General features: G+C 42.4%; 1 protein-coding gene across 1 annotated transcript in view; it reads left to right on the top strand.

The window, feature by feature from the left end:
• Positions 1 to 8,158, top strand: part of LOC110456211 (xanthine dehydrogenase/oxidase-like) — a 49,065-nt gene that overhangs the window by 609 nt on the left and 40,298 nt on the right. The window lies entirely within an intron of this gene.

Here is an 8,158-nt window from a genome sequence, read left to right as displayed (position 1 = left end):
AGTATGTACTATGTAACTCACCTGTCAGTCGTCAGTGTGTTGCCGAATATTGTACCCCGAACTCACGTCCCCCGATCATCTTGTCTCGGTCACAAACATGGCTACCTGAACGTGTCCTGTATACCTACTGTTTACAATTCCATCCATTACGTTGTCTGACAGAGTAAGCAACAGGGGCCCATCATGGGGAATCCGTAACCTAAAACTGCTAAATCGATAACCGACATAGCCAGACTCCTAGCCAATTCTACAAATAACGGCACAGAACAGTTACAGATTATTGTAATATCACACCGTGCTGTTGTTCTATGATGTCAATGAGGGTTAATTATTTACATGTTATTTCTTTGTGCAAGAAACATTTAATCCAATCATAAACAACGGTTTCGAACGACTTCGTGTTTTACACGGACGGTGTGCATGAAGTGGGATGGGTATACATTTTATTGTTCGTGTGGGCGTAGTGTACTATACGATTATATAAACTATACCTGCCATTTCTTAACCTTTCGTGGGTCCCCAGTAGAAATTTAATTTGCAAATTGAAATCGTCCACATCGTTTATATTGAAGCGCCGATCGAGTTCCGGGTGGGCGACTTCGTGTGGCTAATCTTGCCGATTGTCAGTGGTAATAGGTATGGTTAGGCGTCGCTCCAGTGAGCCTTAATTGTACAGGGGTATAAGTAAATACTACGGTAAATACAATGCACACAAATCGACTTTATATTCCCATAGCTTACCTAAACTTGTCCATGTTTATGTTGTGTATTTAACATTTGCGTGCAAATTGATTTTCTTCATTTTAAACTTTGCCGTTAAAATTTCTTTATTCGGTTTTCTATGCCTTTGTTCGTTGAACCATTTTTTTTTTACATCCGATATGCAGCCATGCGATTGAAGGGGACACTGGTATTTAAAAAACACACCCTGAAATATCGTTGTTAACGACGTAGACTTTAATATTTGTAGTACGTGATCACGAGGCGCTAGGACAGGCTTTAACATTTTAATGGATCATTTGCACATCGGTATGTGTGAATTCTGCTGTCGGGCATGTTTTATCATGGTTTAATACTCCCTTGGTTCTATATACAATGTAGTACTGGTGAAAATTGGCACCGATAACGTCAGAGCTTCAAGAGTTACAATTTATTCTTTTAAGTACTGCTGAAGAATAAATATATGTATATGTTACCGTGTTCATTAACGATGGACCCTGAATAGGTATACCCATACTTTTTACATAAGTTTTTAAGGGTACGCCGATCTTGAAGTACGACTATTTGTTTGGAAATCGCTGGTAAGTGTACACTCTTCAGGAAAAAGTTACAGTGCCATAGACAAAACTTAGATGTCCTCGGAGCTTCAGGGGAGGTTACTGTGCCATAGACAAAACTTAGATGTCCTCGGAGCTTCAGGAGAGGTTACAGTGCCATAGACATAACTTAGATGTCCTCGGAGCTTCAGGAGAGGTAACTGTGCCATAGACAAAACTTAGATGTCCTCGGAGCTTCAGGAGAGGTTACAGTGCCGTAGACAAAACTTAGATGTCCTCGGAGCTTCAGGAGAGGTTTCTGTGCCATAGACAAACTTAGATATCCTCGGAGCTTCAGGAGAGGTTACAGTACCATAGACAAAACTTAGATGTCCTCGGAGCTTCAGGAGCGGTTACTGTGCCGTAGACAAAACTTAGATGTCCTCGGAGCTTCAGGAGAGGTTTCTGTGCCATAGACAAACTTAGATATCCTCGGAGCTTCAGGAGAGGTTACAGTACCATAGACAAAACTTAGATGTCCTCGGAGCTTCAGGAGAGGTGACAGTGCCATAGACAAAACTTGGATGTCCTCGGAGCTTCAGGAGAGGTTACAGTGCCGTAGACAGAACTTAGATGTCCTCGGAGCTTCAGGAGAGGTTACAGTACCGTAGACAAAACTTAGATGTCCTCGGAGCTTCAGGTTACTGTGCCATAGACACAACTTAGATGTCGTCGGAGCTTCAGGAGAGGTTACAGTGCCATAGAAAAAACTTAGATGTCCTCGGAGCTTCAGGAGAGGTTACTATGCCATAGACAAAACTTAGATGTCCTCGGAGCTGCGGGAGAGGTTACAGTGCCATAGACAAAACTTAGATGTCCTCGGAGCTTCAGGTTACTGTGCCATAGACACAACTTAGATGTCCTCAGAGCTTCAGGAGAGGTGACAGTGCCGTAGACAAAACTTAGATGTCGTCGGAGCTTCAGGAGAGGTGACAGTGCCATAGACAAAACTTGGATGTCCTCGGAGCTTCAGGAGAGGTTACAGTGCCATAGACAAAACTTAGATGTCCTCGGAGCTTCAGGAGAGGTGACAGTGCCGTATACAAAACTTAGATGTCCTCGGAGCTTCAGGAGAGGTAACAGTACCATAGACAAAACTTAGATGTCCTCGGAGCTTCAGGTTACTGTGCCATAGACACAACCTAGATGTCCTCGGAGCTTCAGGAGAGGTGACAGTGCCGTATACAAAACTTAGATGTCGTCGGAGCTTCAGTAGAGGTGACAGTACCATAGATAAAACTTGGATATCCTCGGAGCTTCAGGAGAGGTGACAGTGCCGTAGACAAAACTTAGATGTCCTCGGAGCTTCAGGAGAGGTGACAGTGCCATAGATAAAACTTGGATGTCCTCGGAGCTTCAGGAGAGGTTACAGTGCCATAGACAAAACTTAGATGTGCTCGGATGTTCAGGAGAGGTGACAGTGCCGTAGACAAAACTTAGATGTCCTCGGCGCTTCCGGAGAGTTTACAGTGCCATTGACAAAACTTAGATGTCGTCGGAGCTTCAGTAGAGGTTACAGTACCGTAGACAAAACTTAGTTGTCCTGGGAGCTTTAATTTACAGTGCAATAGACATAACTTAGATGTCCGCGGAGCTGCAGGAGAGGTTACAGTGTCGTAGACAAAACTTAGATCGCCCCGGAGCTTCAGGAGAGGTTAATGTGCCGTAGACAAAACTTAGTTGTCCTGGGAGCTTTAATTTACAGTGCCGTAGACATAACTCAGATGTCCTCGGAGCTTCAGGCGAGGTGACAGTGCCATAGATAAAACTTAGATGTCCTCGGCGCTTCCGGAGAGTTGACAGTGCCATAGACAAAACTTAGATGTCCTCGGAGGTTCAGGAGAGGTGACACTGCCATAGACAAAACTTAGATGTCCTCGGATGTTCAGGAGAGGTTACTGTGCCATAGACAAAACTTAGATGTCCTCGGAGCTTCAGGTTACAATGCCATAGACAAAACTTAGATGTTCTCTGAGGTTCAGGAGAGGTGACAGTGCCGTAGACAAAACTTAGATGTCCTCGGAGCTTCCGGAAAGGTGACAGTGCCATAGACAAATCTTAGATGTCCTCGGAGCTTCAGGAGAGGTTACAGTGCCATAGACAAAACTTAGATGTCCTCGGAGCTTCAGGGGAGGTTACAGTGCCGTAGACAAAACTAAGATGTCCTCGGAGCTTCAGGAGAGGTGACAGTGCCGTAGACATAACTTAGATGTCCTCGGAGCTTCAGGAGAGGTGACAGTGCCGTAGACAGTGACAGTGCCGTAGACATAACTTAGATGTCCTCGGAGCTTTAGGAGAGGTTACAGTGTCGTAGACAAAGCTTAGATGTCCTCGGAGCTTCAGGAGAGGTGACAGTGCCGTAGACAGTGACAGTGCCGTAGACATAACTTAGATGTCCTCGGAGCTGCAGTAGAGGTTACAGTGCCGTAGACATAACTTAGATGTCCTCGGAGCTTCAGGGGAGGTTACAGTGCCATAGACAAAACTTAGATGTCCTCTGAGCTTCAGGAGAGGTTACAGTGTCGTAGACAAAACTTAGATGTCCTCGGAGCTTCAGGGGAGGTTACTGTGCCATAGACAAAACTTAGATGTCCTCGGAGCTGCAGGGGAGGTTACAGTGCCGTAGACAAAACTAAGATGTCCTCGGAGCTTCAGGAGAGGTGACAGTGCCATAGACAAAACTTAGATGTCCTCGGAGCTTCAGGGGAGGTTACAGTGCCGTAGCCAAAACTAAGATGTCCTCGGAGCTTCCGGAGAGGTGACAGTGCCGTAGACATAACTTAGATGTCCTCGGAGCTTTAGGAGAGGTTACAGTGTCGTAGTCAAAGCTTAGATGTCCTCGGAGCTTCAGGAGAGGTGACAGTGCCGTAGACATAACTTAGATGTCCTCGGAGCTTTAGGAGAGGTTACAGTGTCGTAGTCAAAGCTTAGATGTCCTCGGAGCTTCAGGAGAGGTTACAGCGCCATAGACAAAACTTAGATGTCCTCGGAGCTTTAGGAGAGGTTACAGTGTCGTAGTCAAAGCTTAGATGTCCTCGGAGCTTCAGGAGAGGTGACAGTGCCATAGACATAACTTAGATGTCCTCGGAGCTGCAGGAGAGGTTACAGTTCCGTAGACATAACTTAGATGTCCTCGGAGCTTCAGGACTGGTTACAGTGCTATGGACAAAACTTAGATGTCCTCGGAGCTTCAGAAGAGGTTACTGTGCCATAGACAAAATTTAGATGTCCTCGGAGCTTCAGGGGAGGTTACTATGCCATAGACAAAACTTAGATGTCCTCGGAGCTGCAGGGGAGGTTACAGTGCCGTAGACATAACTTAGATGTCCTCGTAGCTTCAGGAGAGGTTACAGTGCCGTAGACATAACTTAGATGTCCTCGGAGCTTCATGTCCTCGGAGCTTCAGGAGAGGTTACAGTGCCATAGACATAACTTAGATGTCCTCGGAGCTTCATGTCCTCGGAGCTTCAGGAGAGGTTACAGTACCATAGACATAACTTAGATGTCCTCGGAGCTTCAGGACTGGTTACAGTGCTATAGACAAAACTTAGATGTCCTCGGAGCTTTAGGAGAGGTTACAGTGTCGTAGAAAAAGCTTAGATGTCCTCGGAGCTTCAGGAGAGGGTACTGTGCCATAGACATAATTTAGATGTCCTCGGAGCTTCAGGAGAAGTTACAGTACCGTAGACAAAACTTAGATGTCCTCGGAGTTGCAGGAGAGGTTACTGTGCCATAGACATAATTTAGATGTCCTCGGAGCTGCAGGAGAGGTTACAGTGTCGTAGACAAAGCTTAGATGTCCTCGGAGCTTCAGGAGAGGTTACTGTGCCATAGACAAAACTTAGATGTCCTCGGAGCTGCAGGAGAGGTTACAGTACCATAGACAAAACTTAGATGTCCTCGGAGCTTCAGGAGAGGTTACAGTACCATAGACAAAACTTAGATGTCCTCGGAGCTTCAGGAGAGGTTACAGTACCATAGACAAAACTTAGATGTCCTCGGAGCTAAGAATGCAGATTCATTTTAAGGATTCTTGTTAGACCGTGTAAGGTATAAATGCTCCCCGATATACCTTGATGAATTTTAAGTCTTAACACAACAACATACATATCATAAAGAAACATGCTTGCATAAAATTAATTGAAAATATCCTTTGCTGTATTAACAAATATTCATCTCCAGACCGTCAATTGGAGACTGGTTAAGACTTTTAAGGTTCCGACACGTACCAATCTATCTTTCGGTGTCTACCGAAGTTGTTACAAATGACAACGAGTCGACAACGCAAAAAGATATGTTTATTTTAGGTAACCTTGTATTTACGTGCTATTGCATCCACTTTTATTCCTTGAAATTAAGAAAAACACATGTCTGTTTTCACGTTTCACCGTCATGAGAACAACATGAATTGAACAGCCTTTTTCGCGGGAAAGATTATGTGTTGTCAACGGTGACGAAATACACAGTTGAGCAATAAACAAATAGTTCCACTTTGCATATTTTTTAATAATCTAATTTATATTACCAGCATGTTTAACAAGCATTGATTAACTTAAAAATTGACAGTAGATCTTAATTTAAAGCAAAAATACCCAATAAAATATTTTAGTCGCAAAAAGTCAGAAATTTATTCCGTGTTTGCGGAGATATATAGCTGACCGTTAAAAACCGGTTGTGCAGCGGCTTCGCGCATCAGGCCACGAAGCGGTTGGACTTTCAACGAGGTAGGAAAGTGCGTCCTAGAAATGTAGAGTTTCCTAAGAAACCAGATGACCATTTAAAAGATGCTGTTGGCTCATCGTTTGAGCATTCGGCATGGGTTACTATCGATGAGGGACTGGCCGACGAGCCGGGACGATTTCACCTGCTTCACCACTTGCAACGGACGCTAGAGTAGGTTCTAGAGGACAGACAATTATTCTGTTCTGTTAAAAAAGACCTGTTATAGATCTTATAGCAGACACGCTTCGGTGGCCCGACACAAACATGATGTGCCTTGATTCAAAACCACAACCATTCCGTATCCTAGGGACACGTCCGCGACGTCTGTGTCCTGGAGCACAGGGGTTCGTTACAAATGTCTGGAATTAGCACACGATGTATTATAGACTTTGAGTACGCCGACTTTACGTATGTTATCTATATCTCTGAACAGAACTTGCATCTACAAAAACTTGTTGAAATCTCACAATTGTCATTTTTATCATGTATTACAATTCGCAATATACAAATTAATACTGAAAAAAATCACATTTTACAAAAACTGTTTTGCTCCACCAAAGCGTACATGTAGCTATAGGTGAAGATAACGTTTTTGGATTAAGTTATGTAGTTATGTGCACAGGGGCTCGGTTTCGGGATTTTGAGTAATATATGACGTACATGTGAACTGTTATGATTTTGGTTAATAATACACGTATACACAAGTCAGCCTAGTGAATGATTATGTTCGGTGTCTACAGATGCTTTTGATGAACATGTATATGCTATCGTTGCCTGCTGAATATTTCAGACTAATGTTGGGGGGGGGGGGGGGGGGGGGGGTCAGATGTCATGTAGTACTGTGTAATTTTACTACACACTTGCTTTCATTGAATCATGCAAACATTTTGAGTTGGTACTGTTATCCAGAGGCACAAAAGTAAATATTAGTATTTAAGAACATTGATGAAACTTAAGTTGCGCAACATCTCATTGAAAAGATTTCAGATTATGTACGTTCTAATGATCAAGAAATATCTTAAATTTTTCGAGTTTTGAAATAGATAAAGCCCCTGGAATCAATGGTGTTAGTTAACATAAGTTACATGTAAAATCATGGCACACACGGTATGACATTCTCAAGCTTATAAACTTGCAAATCAAATGTGCATATTTACGCATATCATCTACATACCTTAAAATAGAAACTGCCTTAAAACTAAATCTCGATTTTCGCCTACATATTTAGTAGGCGAAAATATGTCAAGTTGATAATAATGTAAGCCATCTGAGTGTTGTGATTATCTCTAATGCAAGAATTTGATAATTTAAACGACTATTTAACAGGCAAAAGTTAAACTTTTAGCATTTAACATACATTTGGATTTGCTTTTCAGCGCAGAAGGTACATTAACATCTGTTATATGAAGACAATTTCAGTTCTCACTGGCATTCGGAACAGTGCATGTCCCAAGGTGACATTTTGGTAAAAATATATAGGTTTCATTTGCCATTTAATTCAATTCAGTTTATTCCAAAAGCAGTACAACTTATATGAGTATCACCATGTAATAGCATGCATGTGTTAAACATAGTAAATGGATTTTATACAAAATAACGGAGGCTGAATGATGTGTAACAATTTCGCTCCGTGTCATAAATCGTGCAATTAATACATGTACTATACAATACAACAGGATATTTAAGCAATAAACTTTATAGATGTGGCAGACCAACTGGTATACAGTTACAGTCAGGTCAGGTCAATATCTAGAACGGCACGAAGATAACAGCGGACGTCACGCGCTATTTCCCATACAAAAATTGAAAAGACTTAAAACGCAACTTTCGTCAATAATTCCTTTGTTTTTAATTTATATATTTATTACTCTCAATTCATAAAAGAGATTGTCAACAGGTGGAATTCTATTATAGGATAAACTAGAAGAAATCCGTCTGAAGATCACCCTGCCTTTATCATCATTACGTAATCAATAATAGGTTGATGTAAAAGATCAAGTGTATATGTACACGTATGTAAGTATTTTGGTAAGTTTCCTGCCTGTCAGAGTACACAGGCTGTCTATGATATCTTATATTGGCGGATCCAGAGATCTATGGGGGATGGGGGTTGGGGGGGG

The sequence above is a fragment of the Mizuhopecten yessoensis genome, unplaced genomic scaffold (assembly GCF_002113885.1).
Source record: "Mizuhopecten yessoensis strain PY_sf001 unplaced genomic scaffold, ASM211388v2 scaffold8573, whole genome shotgun sequence".
NCBI classification, from domain to species: Eukaryota; Metazoa; Mollusca; class Bivalvia; order Pectinida; family Pectinidae; genus Mizuhopecten; species Mizuhopecten yessoensis.
The sequence above is the reverse complement of the archived record's forward strand: the minus strand, read 5'-3'. Positions and strand labels throughout refer to the sequence as shown.